The sequence below is a fragment of the Sceloporus undulatus genome, unplaced genomic scaffold, assembly GCF_019175285.1.
Source record: "Sceloporus undulatus isolate JIND9_A2432 ecotype Alabama unplaced genomic scaffold, SceUnd_v1.1 scaffold_13, whole genome shotgun sequence".
Classification (NCBI taxonomy): Eukaryota; Metazoa; Chordata; class Lepidosauria; order Squamata; family Phrynosomatidae; genus Sceloporus; species Sceloporus undulatus.
This window is the reverse complement of record NW_024802935.1, coordinates 957,623-981,011: the sequence shown is the minus strand read 5'-3', so window position 1 is coordinate 981,011 and position 23,389 is coordinate 957,623.

The window sequence follows — 23,389 nt, the reverse complement described above, 5'->3', positions numbered from 1 at the left end:
GACAGTTAGGGCTGTTCGACAATGGAATGCACTCCCTCGGAGGGTGATAGAGTCTCCTTCCTTGGAGGTCTTTAAACAGAGGCTGGATGGCCATCTGTCAGGGATGCTTTGATTTGGATTTCCTGCATGGCAGGGGGTTGGACTGGATGGCCCTAGTGGTCTCTTCCAACTCTCTGATTCTATGATTCTATGATTTAGTGTTCAGCTGTATATCTTTACAGTTCAAGATTTTTTCCAACTCTTTCATGGCTACCTTCCCATTCCTTTTTCTGATTTCTTGGCTGTGGTCTTCACTCTGATGAATGTTTGATACATGGTAAAGAAATTCTTAATATTTTGATTTATTCATTATATAGGTTGAATGTGTGTAGGTCCTCTGTGATCATTATAATAAAATAATATATAATAAAATTAATAATAATAAATACAGTAGTTTAAAAATAATTTAAAAAGATAAATTGATAAGGAGAATCCTGGATTGATGAGCAGTAATTTCACTAGGATTGGTTTCACTCATAGTGTTTAAAATATGTATCTAATGTACATATATACAGCCTATACGCTGTGAGATGAATATGACACATGAGTTACTGCTCTGATATCTGAGTCTAGAATCTTCAAAGATCATCAAAATGTTTCACCAATAATTTTATCATCATCACCATCAGTTTTGCCACGATCACCACCAAATTGTGTTTGAGTCATTTAAATTTGTCATGAGGTCAGATCCAATTAAGTTAGACGTGGTTTATTTATGCCACAGACCCAATCTGTCTTCAGCAGGGGAGGTTTTAAGCTGCCAATTCTTTCTAGTCTATTCGGGCCCTAAGTCAACAAGACAAATGTAAATATGATTAAATTCTCTTTCTCTCTCTCCAATTTATGTCCTATCTTTCTCATGTCATCAGACCCAAGATTGCTTACAACTGGACAAAATATCATTCCTCTTCCATAAAATTGGGATCAGGTGCAAACAAACACAACTGCTTGAAGCCAAAGTTCCATTTCAACATTTTGTCAGTGGATTCATGAATGGATCCTTTAGTACACCTTCACCTGTGCGCTCGATTGCATGTGCTGATTCTTGCTCACTAGGAAGATCTGGGTTTTTTTCAACTCCAATGTAATTTTAATTTTATATACGCCTGATGATGTGTCCAAAATGGATTCTCCATTTTTAACTATTCTCTTTTAATTTGATAGAGAAGATGTTGCTTCCCAAAAAAAGAAAGAAAGAAGAAAGAAAGATTGTTTGAAAAGAGTGAAAAAACGTTCTTATGCTTATATTAGATTTGAGGCTGTCAGAGCTTGTATATTGTTGTAATATCATTCTTTTACTATGTGTAGCTTCCCTAGAATCAAACAGTAAAGGAAATAACTACAGGCAGCTGAGAATGGTGCAAAGTGAGGAAGAGATTATGTCAAGGAGGGGAGGCATATTAAGCAATTCTAAAGCAGTCTCAAAATGAGGAAGAAGGTTGAACTCTTCCTTTGTTTGGGGACAAGAAAGATTTGGGAAACTGGTTTGCAGCAAAGCTGTATTTGATATTGTGATGGCCTGGCAAAGATTAATATAATTATGACAAAAACAAAACAGATGAAGGGGCTGTTCAAAATTAACCCCAAGTATAGATGTTTGCATTTTTCTAGATAAATGGACTTCCTTTGGCTTTTTTTCTTAGGTCAATCCAATAATGTCAATAATAATTCTTTGGAATATAAATTATTGTCCACTACAGTTTTAGGATTAAAATCCAGTCAAATGCATGGCATGCACTGCAGTCATTTAGAAATAAAATTCATTAAGCCTGAAAAGACTTTTTTCAAGATAAATCTGTAAAGGATTAAATAAATTGCACAAGTTGCTAATTTTGAAATGCCATTAAAAAAAAATCAGCAACATTCTGAAAGATTGCTAGGTTGCATTGCCTATGTATGGATAGCTTTTGCGAATTTCAAATATCATGTGGCTTCAAACTGTGGCATTTTGAGATCAGTAGAAATGACTTTAATAACGTTTAGTCAAATTAGTTTCAACCAGCAGGTCAGGAACACAACAATGTTAATCACATATGGACGAAGTGATTGCATATTCTCAGGATCTATTTTGGTGAGAGGTGTTTTTCCTACCTTCTGTGCTTTAAAGATTTGACACAAGGCTTAATGTGCATACTTGAAAGTGACTTCACATTATAGAGAAAATTATGAAAAGGACACATTCTGAGCTAGGAGGGTTATGAAGCCCCTTGTATAGCTAAGTACGGTAAACAGGATCATTATTAATTTGGCATTATCTCAGTCTATTGAGTATTATTTGTAGCTTTTCTTTTCTTGCTGTTAACTGGACTGTGAAAAGAAAGAAAAAAACTTTTCAGAGTAAGGAAAATCTGTTGCCCTGACAACAGCAATACAGACCAGTATATGAAATATAACAAAGAGTTTCAAGATATTTTCTTACAGCTCAGTTGTACTCATTATTATATCTCTTCACTCAAAGTTACCTACTAGAATGACCTGGCATGTGTGTTCTGGTCATTTGGTTTTTTCCTCCAGTCAAAGAAAGGGGTGGCATGTAGAATGATCAGTGAACTAACAAGGGACCACATGCAGTTTTGAAAGAATTTTAAAAGCATTTTTTAAAAGCTCTTTAAAAAATTATTTAAAGGAATAAAGTAACAATTTTTACCCTAAAAAGTGGTGTGTTTCCTATTCTTTTAACTTTACTGTTCATATACCCCTTGAGATATGTTGAACTTTATCTCACAGACCCTGAAACGGGCCTGTCATGTTCTAAAAGGGAACATGATGGGGATGGGAGGTGGCATAGAATGCTGTTTACCACACAGGGAGAATGCTGCTGTCGCTGCCAGACATTCCCATTGCATTCCGGATGTGTTCCCCAGAGGGCAATTTTCAGGAACGCTTCTCAAGCATTCCTGAAAATTGCCCTCTCTAGGATGCATACCGAGCTGGAGTCTCAGCTGCCCTAGCTCTGCCCTGAGAGTCCCAGGAATGTCTGTGGCCTCAGAAGAGACACAGCCGCCAAACCTCCAGGCAACAGAGCCTATGGAAACGGTGGACATGGAGGAAGAGGAGAAGGCTGATATATCTACCTTCATTCACAAAAGATCTGAAAGGGCGTGCCTCTGGAGGTCTTGAAGGTTTTATGCGGAACACCAACTCATCAAGAGACAGCTAATTATATAAACCTGGGAAGGACGCCAGAGCCTTTGTCAGAAGCGATCTAAGTTTTCTGGTCAAAGCACTCTGTTTTCTGATTCTCAGTTTGTCTTCCCAGCTTGAATCTTTAACTCTCAGACTGCCTGATCATCTTGCTTCTCTGGAACCCTTGGCTGCCTTATACTGCTTGATGATGCTCTTGGCTTGACCCTTTGGCTTACACTCTGACTGACCATAGACTTTGTTACTGTACTCTGCCTTTGCCTGTAAGTCTGCCATTATAGACTTACTTGAACTCCACAGACTCCGAGTGGTGTTCCTTTATTTATCTGGACATTGCTATCAGTATCTGACTGCTTTCTCAGACATTCACAGAGTTCCACTTGACAGGCATACGGGCAGGATATTCAACTGTGTTACTCCCATAATTTAGAATGCATGCCCCTCAAAATAGTGATCAATTCCCAGTCACTGTTTGTAGGATGGATATGTAGATGGATCTTTTCAGTTTGGACTTGTAAACTATTTGTCCATTATTAAATACTTCATATAATCTTAAAAATAATTCTTTCTTAACTTGCATTAATGCACTATAAAACTGTCCATCAACTCAAAGGCTATTATTTTCCTCTATATGATGTCAATTGAAAATCACTACTTTTTTTATATTATAATAAAATATTATAACTTCTGTTGCTTCTTATTAATGACTTCTGCCATCTGGACCAAACCCTGACATTGCTTAGCCCCAGGTATCCCACTTTAATTTATGAAATATTGGACATTATGATTTAAGCGCTATTCAAACTGAAGAAACAATGATGAGCTACTGTAACTGTATTCTTTCTTCCTATTGCTTTGTTTTGCAAAATTCATTAATTTTCATTGCCCTGATAATGGTTAACAAATTTTACTGAACCGAGATGATAGCTGAGCTCATGATATAATCGTGAAGAAATTAATTATTCTACACTTTCAATACATGTTTCTTCCCATGTAATGAAATATCCCAGTTAAAAAGAAAGCTTTTCTATCTTACATTAATACGGTATAGAACTGCCCATTTGCTTTCATTTCAAAGGATATTATTTTCTGCTCGGTCATGTCATTTGAAAATCACTATTATTATTATTTTGTTTCAGTAGCTGTTTAATTTTAATTGTGCCACATAATGCAGGTAGACTGTTAGATCCAAAAATTCTGTTTTAAAACTGCAGTTGATGGTTTCCTTTTCATTAGAAGCAACCACAATTTCATTTTGGACCACATACACCCTTTTTTCAGATTCAGACTATAACACCTTAATTTTCAAGACAGGCAAATTGCTCCTAATCCCATGTGTAACTAATTTGGAATAAATGGATTGATTTCCCAGATGTCAAAAAAAGTTATTATGAACTTCCAATTAAATCTAAATCAATTCCCTTGGGCTGTGAAGTCCTCATCATGGACTTCAGACCACATGAATCAATTTTTTTTTCATCCCACTTCTCATTATTCCCCTTATTATGAGACAGAACGTAGGGCTGTGCCTCTAACTTTGTCATCATTTTTCTCTGCTATGATTTTTAACATTTTCTGATAAAGAAGCTAGTGAAACTCCAAAAGCTTGCATAATGTAATTTTTGGTTTTGAGTTGGCCCCACAGAGGTATCACTGTTCATGGAGTTTGAATTTTGTTGTATTTTGCTGGTCAGTTAACACAGCTACCCTTTAATATATTTTTCCCTGAGTTTTGGAGACTGTTTTTAGCTCACCCCCACCGGCATTGTTAAGACAGGCATCTTGCCAGAGGCACAAGCCAAAGGGTAAGAGCACAAGGGCTTTTGTCCTGTTGCTTTTAGCTTGGGAATACAGCCTGGGGGTGCAACAGAGTCCTTCTTTGCTTACTGAATCCAACAGAACAAGAAAAACTGCTATGCATTGGCCTTGGTAAGCTTTTGCCAGAACTAAATAATAAAATGGAGCACTTATTGAGTAACATCCCGTAAGACCAGCTTTCGCTAAGTATTGGGAATTGTTAAGGCTAAACTGGCCTGTGCATTTGTTTATGATTGTTTGTTCTGGAAGTAAGTCAAGTCAATGGAGGACAAGCAATAGGGAGAGACAGATCACATAACACTGGTCCTACAAGAACTACACTGGTTTCCAATTTACTTAAGATTCAAGGTGCTTGTGTTGACTTATAATTCAAGGTGCTTGTGTTGACTTACAAAGCACCTTGCTTTGTACTTCTTCTCATATGATCCTGCCAGCAATTTGAAATCTTTATAGGAGGCCTTGTTATGTTTCTGAACACCTCATGATATTAGCATTCTCTTTAGCAGTTCCTTGACTGTGGAACTCCCCATCAAAGGAAATGTCATGAATGGATGTCATGTTGAGAAGGGAGCAAGCTTGTTTTCTGTTGCTCCAAAGACAAGAATGTGGAACAATGGATGCAAGCTCCAGGAAAAGAGATTCCACCTCAACATTAGGAGGAACTTTCTGACAGTAAGGGCTATTCGACAGTGGAACCAACTCCCTTGGAGTGTAGTGGAGTCTCCTTCCTTAGAGGTCTTCAAACAGAGGCTGGATGGTTCTCTGTCGGGGATGCTTTGATTGTGATTTCCTGCATGGCAGGGGGTTGGACTGGATGGCCCTTGTGGTCTATTCCAACTCTACGATTCTACGAAATTAGGCTGGTCCCATCTGTGTTAAACTTCTGGTGGGTAGCCAAAAGAGTGCTGTTCCACATGGCATTCAATGTTTAAAGTTGCTTGGGTTTCCCAGCTGTGTGGCAACCATAGCTGCCAGGGAGGGAACTCTTTGTTGGCTTCCATAAAGGGAGACCAAAATGTTTTGTACTTGGCATAAGGTGCCAAGCTGCACCGCACATAGAGGATAAGGGAGGAAGCTACTTCAGAGCCAGTCACCCTCGTGTGTCCTTTTGACTTTTGCACGCTGCAGCCTATACACCCACCCTCAGTGCTGTATAAACACTGCTGCTTGGTTCAGGGCAGGAAAGGATTTTTCCCCCTTTATCTGTTTTTTTCCTATCCCATACTGTAGCTGTTGAGACATGGACAATTGGTAAGGAGTGGCATTGATAAATAGGCTCCAGTGTGGTAGGCAGAAGGGGGAGATGATATGAGATCAGCATACACATTAGCACCCCATTGTGCTAGAAGGTGGGCTCTTGAACTGCCTCTGTGGGGCATGAGACCAGGGGGGCTTTTGAAGGAGTCTGCCCTTGGGGCCAACCTGGAGATTTATTCCCTCTTATAAAGTCATGGCACTTTGGTGGGAGCCCTTCAGGTTTTGCCTTCCATTGATGACCATCTGAGATAGCAACAAATTTCTTTGGATTTCTCTTCGGGTTTGGCATGGGTAGGTGTCACAGGTTGACATCTTGGCCTCAGCTGGACTGCATCAGGTTGTTCCTCATGTACGTGCCACCACTTAATAATATTGACTGTGGCAAGTTGTGGAGACTTGAATTTCAGATTGCTAGTCCACTAATACAGTGATCCCACTGTACTTATGCTAGACCAATCTCCAGTAGGAACTTGGCCAGAATCTCTTTGTTGACATAGGTGGTTCAAGTTTAGCTTACTGAGTAATTTTGAGAATGGAAGTCCAAACAAGCTCTACAAAAGTGTTCCATAAAAATCTTCTGATAGAAATATTCTGATAGAAAACATTTGCTCCAGCAAAAGCTTCAGTCCATTAAGTAGGAAGAGACTATTCTTTCCATCTCCACATGATGTCCTTTTCCCTTGCAGTCTCAGTATACATCCTCACTTTCTGTGCATACACAGGAAGTTACCTTACAGCATGTCACACCATTGATCAGGTAAGGTTCTTTCTTAATCTTGCAGGGAAAGTTCTAGAATTTCCAGATGATCTGCTGCTGGAGTTCAAGATACTTTGGCACAGCACTGCTGTTGAACTAATATTAGGAATGTGTGAATACATAAACCTGAAGCTTATCGAGCTTCTCTGGTTTTCAGTCTATGCTTCATTCTTCTCAGGCTTGTATTTGATCGCAAGTCTCCTCCCCACTGTTACAGAAATTTCTATGCACATTGTTGAAACATTCTTCTCTTTTTGTGCACTGTTTTGAAATGTGCACATTTTCTCTCATTATTTGATGTTCGTTTGTGACTATTTTTGAGTAGATACATTTTCCCATACATATTTTTCAGTGCTGTGCAATATGAATTTTGTTTCATCTTTACACATGCTTTGAAGCAAATTAGGAAATAGAATTAAGAAGTATATCCTATATTGTTAAAGAGCTATTTAGTGCATTAGAAGACTAATTTGAGTATTTTTCTTGATTTAAGTCAGTATTGGTTCTGACCTTTTTTAAAAAAAATGGATGAGGACAGGATAGAGCTTTAAGAATACACAGTTTCCAGCATTCTTTCATTTTCTAAACCAGGACTAGGAATTCTGTGGTCCTTCTAATATGGCCAGCAGATGTTACCAACATAGTCAATATCTGGAAAGCCATGTAATAGCCACCCTTGATATAAATATATCAGGGGGGGGGTTAGTCTATAGGGTAAAGATGGATTTAATTTTGCATGGCTCTATTATTTTATTCATCAGAACAGAGACTACAGTCAATAAATCATAAGATTTGGAATGGGAAAAGCAGCTATGAAATAAGCAGACAAAATCTTAAAGTGTAAAGATATACAATGGAGCACTAAAGTTAGAATCATCCAATCCATTGTATTCCCTGTTACCATGTATGGAGGTGAGAGATGGGCAATGAAGAAATCATATAGAAAGAAAATCAACTCATTTCAGATGTGATGCTGCAGAAGAGTGCTGAAGACAGCCCAAAAGACAAACAAATGGGTTCTTGAACAGCTCAAGTCTGAATTCTCCCTGGAAGACTAAACTGAGACTGTCATAATCCTATGAGGGAGTTGACCAGGCAGGCCCAGCTCCATCAGGGCTAGCCTGGAAGAAGCGACTGCTCCCTCCATAACTGTCATCTTCAAGCCTATGAGGGAGATGACCAGGCAGGCCCAGCTCCATCAGGGCTAGCCTGGAAGAAGAGACTGCTCCCTCCATAACTGTCATCTTCCAGCCTATGAGGGAGTTGACCAGGCAGACCCAGCTCCATCAGAGCTAGCCTGGAAGAAGAGACTGCTCCCTCCATAACTGTCATCTTCCAGCCTATGAGGGAGTTGACCAGGCAGGCCCAGCTCCAACAGGGCTAGCCTGAAGAAGAAGAGCCCTCCCTCCAGTCCATCTGCCTTGGTCCAGGCCTCAGAGGGAGAGAAGAATGCTGGACCTGATCCCCTCCCCCCCTCACCATTCCCTCCTCCTTTTGTGTCGTGTCTTTTTAGTTTGTAAGCCTGAGGGCAGGGAACCGTCTATTATCCCCTCTGTTGTAAGCTGCCCGAATTCCCAGTGATTGGGCGGCATACAAATAAATATTATTATTATTATTATTATTATTATTATTATTATTATTATTATTATTATGTGGCCAAATCATGAACGTGCACAACTCGTTAGAAAAGACAGTGAAGCTAGAAAAGGTAGTAGAAAAAGAGGAAACCTGTATGTAAGATGTGTGGATTCAATCTAGGAAGTAATGGGTATGAACCTGCAAGGACCTGAGCAGAGAGATTGAGAATAGGGAAACATGGATATACCTCATCAACAGGGTTATCATGAGTCAAAGCCAAATTGAAAGCAAAAACAATAAGAAACAACAATTATTTTCTTTGAGAATGGAAGAGTGTTGGAGAGGGCACAACCAGATGTCTGTCCATGGAAAGGGCACACATCCATCACACTATTAAAAGGAAGAGAACAGCATTTAATACTGTTGAAACTGACAGGTATTAACAGCCAGTCTCAGACTCCCAAATAATGAAATCCTTCCTACCTCACTAACAAAAACACTGTACCTACTTGACAGCATCCATTCTGTACATTGGGATGGCTATTCCACAATAGTATCTCAAAAGGTACTTGAGGGACTATTTCACAAAGGGTAAAATGTGGTTGTGACTCTTTCAATGACTGCACTAAAAAGCTCTAAATCTCATGCTGGCCATAAAGTGTTTATTGAAGAACACTGTGTCTGAACTGCTGTATTTGGAAAGGGGATCATATTCTGAAGTAATGATAAAATAGAAGACAGTAATAATATTTGAAAAGGGTAGCTTTGTATGTTCAAGAGAAAATAGAGGGCATTGATGGTGTAATAAGAATGGTGCTTGCTTTCAACATAAGGTGAAAAGTGTTTAAGAAGGCCACTGCAGTGAAAACCGTTTTTGGAGTGAGAACATAGCTTTAGAAGCATTCAGAAAACCAACCAAATAAAACACAAGTATGCTAAGAGCTGTTCATAATTAATCATTCAGACAGAAGCAACAAATTTATATCTGCTTGGATAATTATCTTTAGCCAGCTATAATGTTAACCAGCTCTGAAAATCGAATTAGAAATGCTGGAGGCTCTGGGATGCTATTTCAAGGGAATGGTAATTCAGGTTATATTTACATTGCAGTGCTACACATTATTTCATTGTTTCCATCTTATAGTTGCATTTACATATGCAAAGGGCAAAAGAAACAAAAATAGGCCATCTCTTTGGGAGAAAACAGCACAAAGACAATAAATCACGACCACCACCACCACCATTATTGTAGTCTTTCAAATCCCTTTGTGAAGGAAAGAATCTCAAATTTGGCACCTATACATAACATGGCTCTCTGTAATTAAGCTGGCAAAATGAATCTATACCATGTGTTGTCTTAGAAGCATAAACAATAATTTCATTAGGATGAGAATACTGCCAGCCCATTGAAAGTCTAAACTCTCTAAAAGAAAACATATACCCTATCTCAGATGCACAGCAATGCTTAGGTCTAAATGCAAGTGGTAGTCTCAACTACAGTAAACTGTGTGTGTGTGTGTGTGTTGATATTGCTGCTGTTGTGTGCATTCAAATATTTTTTTCTGGCTTATAACCCTAAGGTGAGCTTATCACAGAAGTTTATTGGAAAGATTTGTTTAGAAGGAGGTTGCCATTGCTTGCCTCTGTGGCTGAGAGCATATCACTTACCCAGTGGGTTTCCCTAGCTGAGCAGGGATTTGAACAATGATCTTGCAGAATCATTATTCAATATTCAAATCACTACACTATGCTAGCTTTCTTTGTTGACTTAACATTTAGCAAATGATTCAATTGGTGTATTCTATCTGGGATCAGCAATTCATTTAGTAGAAAACCTGTCTTTTCCATGGCTGTTGGGTTTTTGCTTTTGTCATTTTTAATGCAAATCATTGGGCCATTATGGAAGGTGAGAGACATAAAGAGTAATACTGAACTTAAACCAGAAATATTTTTGTTAAATATGTTAGATGAAAATCTGGAGAAGAAGTTTGGTAAAAGTATGTTTTATATGTTATCAGCTGCGAGGATAGTATATGACCAACACTGGAAGAAAGAAGATATCCCAACTACTGAAATATGGACACTTAAACTTCTGGAACACTTGTAAGAAGCTTGGAATATGAGATGACAAATAAGTATTTAAAAGACTGGAATTTGTTTATAGATTACTTTAAGTAAAATTGGGGAAAATCAGTAACATTAAATATAGAGGTGGAGTTTTAAGATGTGAAATTCGAATAGAAATCTAGATAACAATAGATAAGTTGAAAAACTGCAGATCTAAAGCTCTGTGTTAAAGAATCTAATCCGTGAAGCTTAATGAATGCAAGTTGAAAAGAATTTCTTTTTATCAAATAATGTCCAGAGATAAAGGTCTTGGTTTAGATATAGTCCTGTAAAATAACTTAAGGCCAGCAGTCAGGAAGTAATGAATGTGTATACTGTATGTAGGAGTCTGTTTTATGTCTGTATGTGTTTATGTCATTGTTTATATTTGTTTTTGTTTATGATGTGAGATGTACTAGTTTTGTTTTCAATGTGAATGTATATACACTTATTCCATTCTGTTTTTAAAAATGCATTAATAAAAATAACTTTAAAAAAGGTTGAGTCCTAAGAGGGACTTTGAGGACTGATATTGGCACCACGTGCCTTAAAATGGGGTCAGGGGAACATTTTTCCCAGCCTATTATAAAGGAACTAGACAGCAGAGAAATTACAGCTGAAAAAAAAGTAACTCAGATGGCATTTACAAGCTCTTCTCTCTTGAAAGGAGAGTAATGATAGGCACAATGTGATGAGAATTAAAAATAAATAAATAAAAGGGAAGTCTTAGTGGTTATGGACAGATGCTCTCTGTGTACTCTGGTAACTCCCTTCTTTTAACACTTCATCTAATTAATTGTACCTTTTGGTGTCATATTGGGGAAAAGGTGAAATATTAAATAGACAGACAGAGAGACAGACAGACAGACAGATAAAATTGTTCCAGATATTCTCAAAGCTATCATCTTCAAAATTATCCAATAATTCCCTCCCATCCCTGACCATTTATTTTAAATTACAGTGGGCTCTTGCTATCAACTGGGGTTTGGTTCCAGGAAATCCCCAGGGATCCCAAAATCCACTGATGCTTATGTCCCATTAAATGCAATGGCATAGTAAAATGCCTTTGCATAAAATAGCAAAATGAAGATTTGATTTTTTAAATTTATATATTTTAAAATATTTGCAAGCTATGGATGGTTGAATCCATGGATAAGGAATCTATGGATATGGAGTGTATTTTGGAACTGGCTGACTTCATTTTGAAACAAAAGCCCTCTCCAGACGGGCCCTTTGCGGTGTGTCCACAATGTGCTAGGGTTGCCTTGGGGCGGCGCATGCACACGCCCCACAACCCTAGCATGTCATGCATGCACCGCCGTTACACAGTGCCTTACACACGGCACGTGTAACCATTACGTCGCAGCTGCGCAGCTTCCATACGGAGCTGTGCAACTGCGACATATATGCACTGTCTTTGGCGCTTTGCGGTGCAGCAAAAAGGAGACACTTTTTGAGCTCCTTTTCTGCTGTGCAGCTGTGTCGCACAATCTGAATGCTGCAGCGCAGCTGTGCAGCAGAGAGAGGCGCCGAAGAGGCACCGAGGAGGCGCCTCTTCTGGGTGGTCTGTACCCCACCTGAGATAACTGTAAAGGGCAGAAGAAGAAAGACATAGGTGAAATAAACTTTCCAGAGATTCTGTATAAACAGAGAAATAGGCAGACAAATCCCATGTGCAATAGATTCTATGGAAGAAGAAGAAATAGTCCAAACCTGTCAAATACCTCAAGTTTCTCATTGGACATTTACTGCTTATCTAAAATAAGCAATTTCTCATCCTTCATTGTGAAGCAGCTAAACAAGAATTCCTACATAGGTCCAACTATTGAAGATGTACAAGGGTTTTTTTTCTTAATCCATTTCAAGTGTTAAATCAGCTCATCAATACTATGTTGTCTGATGTCACTCCGCAATAATTTTTGAATAGGATAGTGATAAATGGTTTTTTTAAAAAAAACTTTCTGTGCTATATTTTCTTTTGATCTCACTGTCTATAGTTCTTCTCACAGGCTTGAGTGCTGTATATAAATCTGCCAGCTTCATGATAATTCTTTATGCATCTGATTAAGCTAACTGATCCCATTAATTCTGAATATTGTGCCAAAATAAATGTTGAAGCTGCCACAGGACTCCTTGTAGAAAAGCAGTCATTTTCATCAATTGAAATGGAGGAACTCATCTGTTCTTAATGGAAGGCAGCTCAGATAGAAGAATGGTTATCAGAAACATGGCATCACAGATGTGTATACCTCGTTATTAGCCTTTTTTTAGTGGAAGTGAAAACTTTTTTTTAAAGAACTCTGCATATTAAGCTAAGTATTGAGTTTATCGAAATACTTCAGAAAAGTCTGCAACCACTTGCAAGAAAAAATTGGATTATCATTTAGCACTTGTTCACCCTTCTATAGAACAGGCAGGATGTGAGCACTAAAAAAAAACATTTTATAAAATAAGATGTCAATTATTCTACTGCTGGTTGTAATGGTCAATAAAAAAATCAATAAAATGAAAATAAAGTATATTTGGTCATGTCATTCTAAAAGGAAAACTAGAGTATCCCTAAGTAATTTTATCTTAAAGAATCACAACCATAAACCTATTTGATCAGTCAGGTAGAAATCTAATACCTTTTCCAATTTCGATGAAGAATACAAGCTCTCTATGCATTTGAACTAACAAATGAGAGCTAGCATGGATAGCTGACTTGAACTTTGCATCTACAGCAGTAATTATGGCTCAGTATAGAGATGCTGTGATAATCCACCCGCTTCAGTTTCTGATGTGGCTATGGTTGATCATCTGTTACGAGAAAGTGTGTGATTTAGTTTCATGGAGGAAAAAGGCAGTTAGTGGCTGAATACAGAAACAGTTGCTCAAGCTATGCAGAGATGGAGAAACATTGATACTGAATTCATTGCAGAATGGAAATGTATGTGTAGGTATTTGTCAGCATTGTATTATTTATAGTGGGATGAGCATTTATGTACATTCGAATGTACATAACTACTCACACATCAAGTAACATGTGCCAACTTAAAGTAGTAAGATGGACCGGGAGGAAGAGGAGAAACAAGAGCCCAACACATGGAGAACTCAGTTTAGAAGCTGAAACTACCTAGGCCAAACTACAAAGATTTTTCTTGGATTCTGAGATGGAGGAGGACGAGGAAGATAAGAAAGGGGTAGTGAGAAGAGAGGAAAGAGGAAGAAACCTATTTCTACTTAAATTGTAATTTCCCCCCAAAGTTATTCATTCTTTGATCAAATTTCAGACTTTGGTGATAATAAGATACTACACAATTTCCTCTTATCTCCCTGTGAATATACCCAAATGCACCCTGTAAATGCACCCAGTTTCATCTGCAAGGTAGTCCATTTTCAATATCTCATTGTTTGCCTACAGATTCTCATGCATACTCAAATGAAGTATGTCTTGGAAACTATAGAATGGTGTGATGCTATGCACCATGGCACTGCATGTTATGTTCTCCTATTTTCACATGCCCACAGCTATTTATATTTGGTAGTCCCTCCACCACTCCCTTCTCCTTCTGTGTCATGTCTTTTTAGATTGTAAGCCCGAGGGCAGGGAATCGTCTAACTAAAAGATTGTATGTACAGCGCTGTGTAAATTCACAGTGCTTCATAAATAAAGGTTAATAATAATAATAATAATAATAATAATAATAATAATAATAATAATATGAGCCAGTGGCAGTGCCTGTGATCCAAACACTCACAGCACAAGTGCTTTAATTTAAGAAAGGATTAAACCAGCTAGTATCACTACTGTTGGGAAATGTGTATAGTAATAGTGGATCTCTCAAAAAGAATATATAATTGGAAGGGTCGAAGCTGAGAAACAACCAGTCTCACAGGCACAGGATAAGGCAGAGAAAGAAACAAGCATTATTACAAAACTTGTCCATAATTAAATATATAGTCTTCTGGAGGTGGGAGAGGAGACAGGGAAAAAATGGCTTCAGTTTAGCATGATGTTGGAGGAGAAAGCAGAATTTGGTAAAACAGAAGCAGTAATTAGTGAAAATAAGCATGCAAAGGTTGCTATCTCTAACAGGAACATGGGGATAAAGGACAGAGTTTTGTCCTTTGCATTTCTCCTAAAAGTATTCAGCACAATTGAGTATTAAATCTAAAAGTTAAAAAAAAAAAACCACTTCCTGGTTAATAAAGTGAAAGGGTCGTTTTTCATTGTCAGAGCTTTCTGGTTCCTAAGCCTTAAAGACAACATTTTTTTTTTCTCATAAAGCCTTAAAGGATCAAAACTGTTGCACCAATTCTCTTGAAATGTAAAAGAATGCAAGTAATATGAATATTTCACAAATGATTTTTATGTCTCTGAAACAGTGTTTGGAGTACAGTGTCGTATCAATATTCAAAAAAGTGCAAAGCCTGTGATAATATTTTCACAGCTGAGAGCACTGTGTTTCAACAGTGACAATTCATATTGGCTCAGGGAGAGTACTCATTTTTCCTAATATACTCAAAGGTCATGTAAAAATAATTCTGCAGGAGTTAGAGACAGAATAGATAGATGGATAGATTAAAATATACATATGGGAAAACAAGATGTATCAATATGGATGATTCTAAATGAGTTTGTGAAGGCTAATATTGATAAGGACTTAAAATTTTATTTCTAGGTTAGTAAGTTAAACAAAAGAAGGAAATCCACAATGTCAGCTTTGGTATAGTGTATTTTAGCTATAAACATTTAAGCTATACTTTGTCAAATAAAATGAATACTAAATATCTAGGTAGTAAAATACTACAATTTTGTAATTTCTTTCTATGAATAGAACCAAAATACAGTTGGCCCTCAATATCCACAGATATTTTTATCCATGGATTCAAATGAATTCCAGATAGCAAACCTTGATTTTTGCTATTTTACTAAACCACTAGATGCAATGAGACTTGAGCATCCATGGATTTTTTTTTGGGGGGGGGGGGGGGGGGCTGGAACCAAACCTCTGTGAATACCAAGGGCCCACTGAATGTTTCACACAAAATCTGTGCTGCAAAAATCATCCTCTAGTTTGCATATTGTTTTGGCTCTTACTACCTCTGGATGATTAATGTCACAGTGAAAGGAGAAGCCACAGCTAGGAGACTTCTCTGGACAGTTCTATGAACCATCACCTTTAGCAGCTTTGGTTCTTGGTTTGCTTTCTTGTCTCCTTCACATGCCCAGCATATAGCAATAGCAATAGCATTTACATTTCTATACCACTTCACATTGAACTAAGCAGTCTTTAAGCTGTTTACAATGTGTAAGCCAATTGTTCCCAACAAGCTGGGTATTCATTTTACTGACTTACAAAAGGATGGAAAGCTGAGTTGACTTTGGAGCCCTCAGGCTCAAACTCACAATGTTGTTGCTGCAGTACAGGCATTACCACTGTATCACCAGGGCTCCATAGCGTAAAGCACTATGAAGTATCTTTGCATTTTCTTTTCCCTCTTCCTCAAAGTATGTGTCTGAACTTCTGTTTTTCTCTTAGCCACTTGCCTACTCAGCACCTACCAAAGAGTTCTTTTATACCAATCTCTATCATAATCTTTTATGAAGTTTATTCTCAGTTTTGATATCCCTTACAGAAGCTGGGCAGAATACTGTTCCCTCAGCCATGACACCATATGAGCTCAGTGAATCAGTGTCAGAGGCTTCACTGCCAAAAGCACAAAACAACAGATAGTGCTATGCAGCATGTTGAAAGTATTCACATCCACAGCTGAAGGCAATAACACCTTTGTGTTCTCTCTTTTTCTAACATTGTCATAATTGATGGAATTTTTTTATGATGTAAAATGAGCATTTTACTTTGAACCATGTGAGAGTAACAATTTTATTGCAACAAAAACTACTGTTATCATTAGTTTGATATTTACCAAAATAAAGTGGCATACTTTTGTGGGAACCCATACCATCTACCAGAATTGGCAATCCTTTCTCTCTTCCCTAAATCATGGATCCTAAATCATGTCCTGGCCCTTTCACATTAAACAGTTATCACACTCTGAAATCTCAGGCAGAACTTAAAGACGCTGGTATAATATGTCATTGGTACTTACATAGACAGTTGTATGAAAGATGGAAAATGGACAAGAAGTTAAATGGGATAGAAAATAAAAAAACTCAATGGGAAGAAACCACTTTAAAGGGGAAAATGAAATTGATCTCTAGATATTATAAGATGTTACAAGAGTGGGATACAGAGGATGAAATAATAAGACATTCCATGGTAAAATGGGCACAAAATGTGGGCCATAACCTGGACTATGAAGAATGGGTCAAAGTTTGGATGAAGGGTATAAAAAACATGACTTCACAGGAACTTAAAGATAATGTGTACAAAATGATCTACAGGTGGCACCTATCCCCCAAAAAACTATCATATATGTATAAAAATGTAAACCCTGTTTGTTGGAAGTGCCAGGAAAAGATTGGTTCCTTTTTTCATTTGTGGTGGACCTGTAAAGTAGCAAAGCAGTTTTGGATTAACATTTATAAATGTATAAGTATGGATTTAAAAATCAAAATTCCCTTTGTGCCTGAGGTCTTTCTGTTAGGCATGATTAGCAATGATCTTAATAAACAAAATGGGAAATTTTTGTTCTACGCTTTGACCTGCGCAAGAATCATTTTTGCAAAGTTCTGGAAAAATCCAAAGGCACCATCAACAGAACAATGGCTAATTAAGCTCTACGAGATGGCAGAAATGGATAGATTAACTTGTTGGATGAAAGACAAGTCAGAAGAATACATACAACTACACTGGGACAACTTCTATAAATTCTTAAAGAGTAAATGGAAATGTATTTTATGAAGCTGAGAAACTCCAAATATAAAATATGTTAACAATGAAAAGTGATTTGGTAAATATGATAACCAGGGCATCTGAGAATGAATGTTTCTTTACTCTCTTAACCCATATATCTTTCTCAAAGAAAATTAAGGGGAATTATGTAAATATTTGGTTTAGATAGAAAGTAGAGGAAATGGAAAAATAAGTTCAGAAAAGAGGTGTACTCAATGTGAAATGGGGAAGAGATAGCTAGGCATAGAAGTAGAAATAAAAGGGGATTTAGATACCCTGATAATTATATTTGTACCCACGAGTACAAGTTAAGAACAAATAAGAATAGGTGAAGGAAACAGTAGAATTATTTTTCTTTTTTAAGATTAACAAGAGAGATATCAGAAATTGAGTAAGTCAAAAGAGGTTGGAAGAATTTATAAAATCAAAAAGGTTTGCTTTTCTAATTGTGTATAAAAATAAGTGATATGCAAGTAGAATTTATACCAATTGGTTGGAAAATGCAATAACATTGTATCTATACTTTATATATGTTATGTAACCTACAAATAAATAAGTAAATAAAAACAAAATTTAACCAAAATAGTTGTTTCTTCACACAATCTAAAATCCAAGCACGATGGAAATAGGTGGCTTTTTGGAATTTCTGCTACTCAGTGACCATTGAGGGAGAATTCAAAGTAGGCAGATTCTTAGGAGATGGAATAATACAGCTTCTTCTTTTTTTTTCCCCTCCGGAGCCTAATGCCACTAAGTATATGTTAACAGCTGTAAATGTAGAAAAATCAAATTTACAGAGTAAGGCTTATGGTTCTATAGATTCTGCTGATGGATATTAACCCCAAACAATCCTAGCCAGTATAGACAGTGGCAAGGAATACTGGGAGGTACTTTCCCAAAAACACTTAGGGCCAAAACAGACCATCAAAAAACTCCTGCTTCGGGGTTGCATGGGGGCATGGCGTATGCACGCTGCATGCCCCGACACCACCCTCAAGCCACAGAGTGGGCGATGTCATGGCATTTCTGCCATGTGGCATTTATATATGCCATAGAAAAACTGAAAAGCCACCACCGTGCCTGCAAAGGCAGCTTTTTCCTGGCACAAAAAGGAGCAGCTTTCTGCTGCTTCTTTTTGTGCCAGGAAAATGCCAGGGTGGGGGTGTGGTGAGTTTTTTTGGAGCCTCTCTGTTTCGGCCCATAGACAAGCACACTCTAGTTCCTTCTCTTTGACTTCTGCATTGCTGGGTTTCCCTTATATCTTTTACCAAATGTCTGCTGATGAAGTTGGTTACACACCACATAAGCTTATGCCAAATAAAATGTACTAGTCTTTAAGGAGACATGAAACTCTTGTTTTTGCTGCAACAAATCAATTTGGATACTCTCACTGCTTTTTTAAAAGCATATCCCTAAAAACATTTTAATTTTTCCTATGTCTCAGTTCTGTTGATTATGTTTAGAGAGTAACACAAACTAAGGCCTAGGGAAATGAAAAGTATACGTGCAGCTCATATAGCGTTGTGCTATCTTCCTCTTAGGGGTCCGAGACAATACATACAGAAATCAACTGGGACAGTTGTTAAACAGTCACTACTGAATCTTAATTTGCAAGGCTATAAAAGGTTCTTTGGATCATTCCTCAAGTTTATCTCTATGAATTATTTATTGAAGCTATTAGCAATCCTGTCTTCCAGTACCATTCAGAAAATAATAATAATTATCCTCATTGAAATAATAATGTTGCTTGATTGCTTTGGAACTTTAAGAATATAAGTCCAACATTTTAGAACTTGTAGACTAGGTCCAAATGACAATAGGCCATAGTTGGAAATTACAATGAGAACTGACAATTATTTTCTTTACCCTAGTAATAACATTTTATAAATGTGTAAGAGTAAAAAGACTGAATTCTAACAAGTGAAAATAAAATTTAATGCAGTGAAATCTCACAATTAGAATCACTACTTTCACATATTAAAGGACAGTTCTGGTCTGGAAGCTTTAAAACAGACCAAATAGAAAACATACTACAGTAGAAATTCTCATAAATAAAATGTCTAATGCAGTTTGTAGCAAAGAGAAAGCAAGCAAGTCACTATGGTATGCATACCTGCAGTTTACTCTCTTGGCTACAGGTTGAAGGATGCCACATACATGGGCTCTGAGTCATTCTCACTCTCAGTTGCACCTCTTCAGTGGCAAACTAGAATCTGGCATAGTGAGGAGATAGACACATGATGGCACAACAATTATTGCCATTGATTTGAGATGTGCAAATCAAAGACAGCTATGCTATAAGTGTTTCAGCATACTGAGTGCTATTATACTAATAGAATCTTAAGAGCTGGAAAGGACATCAAGAATCATCTAAACCCATCCACTACTGTGCAGAAATACACAACTATCACACAGGCTATAAAAGCAGAATTTTAACATGATAAAAGCATCTTTGGCCAGTACTTATCATACAACACTGTGCCCATCCTGCTGCTCCAATCATTTATGTAGTGCACCTTTCTATTGATAGGCAAAACCTTTCAATAGGCTCTCAGTCTTGCTACTACTACTTATTGCAAGGCTTCATGCAATAAGACCGTTCAGCTGCAGTTAGGCTTCTCAAGCAGTCACTTGGTATGAGGAGGCTTGCTTCAGCCCCTCTCCCTCTCCCCCCTTGCAGCAATTGTAGCAGCCAACATGTTCACAAAACCACTGCTATACGCACATTCATACATCAGGTGGCTTCAGGAAATGGTTAGCAGCCATGATCTCTTGTCCCCCCCCCCATTCCAAAGTATTAGGCTCCTTTGTGAACATGCACACAGCAGACCCATGCTTTGGGAGGGGGAGGCCCAATGGTCACAGAAGCCATCACATTTTCAAAGCTGGCTGCTTTGTGCACATTCACACAGCTTCGGGAAATGGTTAGCAGCCATAGTCATTCATTCCTACCCTTCCTCACATAAGGCAGTATTCGTCAGTGGAGAAAACAGATCATGTTACCACAGATTACCAAAGCACTATCACATGGAAAAGTGTGATAAGACATTTGTTTGCTTCCATCCTTAAACTAGCATGATGGTGGTGGGACAGCAGGCTGGTGTGATAAAGTCCTAAGGCACTCACTCACAAAAGATTGCCATCCAACCTCTGTTTACAGACATTCTATGAAGGAGAATTCACCACCCTCTAGGCAGTCTATTCCACTTATAGTCAATAAATTCTCCTTAGTACTTATGCTGAATCTTTTTCTTGTAATTTGAATCCACTGGTTTGTGTTTATATCTGCTCTCTTGATTTTTGTTCCCTGCTAGCTGGTTATGAATAGAAAATAATATGCAGAATGATACACAATTTTTACAAGACACACTAATACGCCTCCATGCATCTGTAGATACAAAAATATACTCCTCCCTTCTCTATTATTTGCAAATCAATCAATGGTTAAGTAACGCATTATTTTCCAGAGGGATATATGTAAATATCTCCATACAATTTGAGGAGACCTCCTGGCTGGTGACATATTCCACTGAGACAAGACATTCTGGCATTTCAAGAATACTCCCACTTCAAGTAAAATCTGGTACCAGCAGAATCGATGACAGACTCAACCGAATTTGTCTGACCTACTATTCCATGTTTCACATGGTATTTGCATACATGGGCCTGATCTATTCATTCTTTGAATGTGAAAATCTCTCAGTATCAATCTCATTGGGTTTCTCTCAATTTCATCAGGATTTTCTTTCCAACTTTTTTTTTTTTTTGGCATGGTTGTTTTTTCCCATTTACTCTTCTCTTTTAGTGGGTCTAATGAATATGTGGTATGGCTGTTGTGGCACTGGATTCCTCCACCTGCCATTGTTTCTTTTGTGGGAGAAATGCGACCATGCTCAGACTGGGAGAGGTGGTAGAGTCTACCATACTGAAGGGTGTTTCATGCCTCCCTGACTGACCAGAGCTCAGAATGTGGATCAGCTACAGGAAACATTGCTAAGCCATGTGGAGAATAGAAGAGAAGGACATTTCCAATAATGGCAGGATTATGTATTGTATGTTTAAAGTGCTGTGTTTACTAAAACTATATTATTATTATAAATATTATTAGTAAATCAGAAAATTCATACAACAGGAAATTAACAATAAAAATAAAAAAGGAAACAGAACTCACATCAATATTCTTCTCTTTTGAGAATTTGCAGTCAAGTATTCTCCAAATACTGCCTGCATGCTTGATTTTTTTTTTTACTGTTATCAAATAACTACATTTCATTTTAACATTTGATACTGAATAATATCTGGTAGTACAGTGGGTTCTTGGTATCTGCTACTGTTTGGTTCCAGGACCTCCAGTGTAAGGAGGGATGACTGAATGTGAGAAGCATACTTGTATAATATTTGATGGCTGATTATGGATTTACTAGTTAATATATCACAGAATATGGAGAAGTGAAAAAATGTTTCATTTGAATATTTCCCCTTGCATCCATTTTCATCACACCTGCCAATATTCAAGGTGTTGAGAATGACAGGCAAAGATTCTTTCAAATAGCCAGAACACTGGTACATATACCACTGGTTCTAACATTCTTATTTCAAAATTACTCCTTTATTGCAATCACATTACATTATTTTTAAAAAGAGATTTGTCTCTGTAGTTCTACTGTATAGTAACAAACCACCTGCTGACAAGGATCAGTTTATTACTGTACCAGAATAACTGTCAGAAAATGTTAGTTGCTATGCAGCTTTTTTCACTTGTAATTTGTATTCATTTTTGCCATTTTCTGTTATTGATGATGAAGAATATAGAAGGGTACATCTTCATAGCAAGAAACATAATCTATTGATAATTACTGACACAACAGCACATTTCTTCCAGGGAAATTATTCATGACTATTTAACCTGCAGCAAGTAGACTGATGAAATCCTTAGCTCTTGCAGCCCAGTTGTCTGCTGGTGACATTTCATAAATCACTAATAAGCTTATTATTCTTGGCAAAAAATATTCATAACTTTTCAAACATCTTTCCAATATTACTAATATTTATATTTCCTTTCATGAGCCAAAAATTATACTGTCTGGAACCTTCATTCTAACCTTTGTAATGCTTCCTCTTGATTTCACTGTAGTATAGGCGTACCTCAGTCAACAAAGCCTCTGATAAAGATGCTTCTATTTTTGGGTCATTTAGCATTAACCAATTTCTTCCTTGTCCTCTGTCTAGCTGAATGTTTCTTAACAGTCCCAGTACTGAGTGGAAGGAGAAGGCAGGTTGGAGAAACATAAATAAATAAATAAATAAATGAACACACAAGCAAGAGATCATAGATTTTTGGTGTTGTTTTCTAGCAGAGTTTTTGTCATAAACAATGTAATAAAGTTTGAGTTGGAGATGAGTAGGATTCTGCTCTAGTCAATCCTACTGTAGCTGAATGTGCCTATGTAAAACAAACAAGGTAAATAGCAACTCTCTCCAGAATCCCTTACTGAACATATGTGAAGAGAAAAATGGAGATGGGGAAGAACAGATATGTCCCCAGCACCAGTTTCCCCAGATTTAAAAATGGATCTTTTTGGCTGTCAAAACTGAAATCATAAGAGTGAAAGGATGTTGAAAGAAAAAATTATCCCTGGATTTATTTAGGAAATAGCCCACAAGTGGTCTCTAGAAGGTTCAACATGTTTTCATTTATTTAGGCAAAGCTTACTTGACCTAGTTGTTCATTTGAACATGTTGACCTAGTCTTTTTTTGTTGTTGTGTATTAGCTTATCTATATTCTTTCAGTATTATTTCGGCTTCTGGTTCCACATATTCTATTAAAATATTAACAGCCAGGAACAC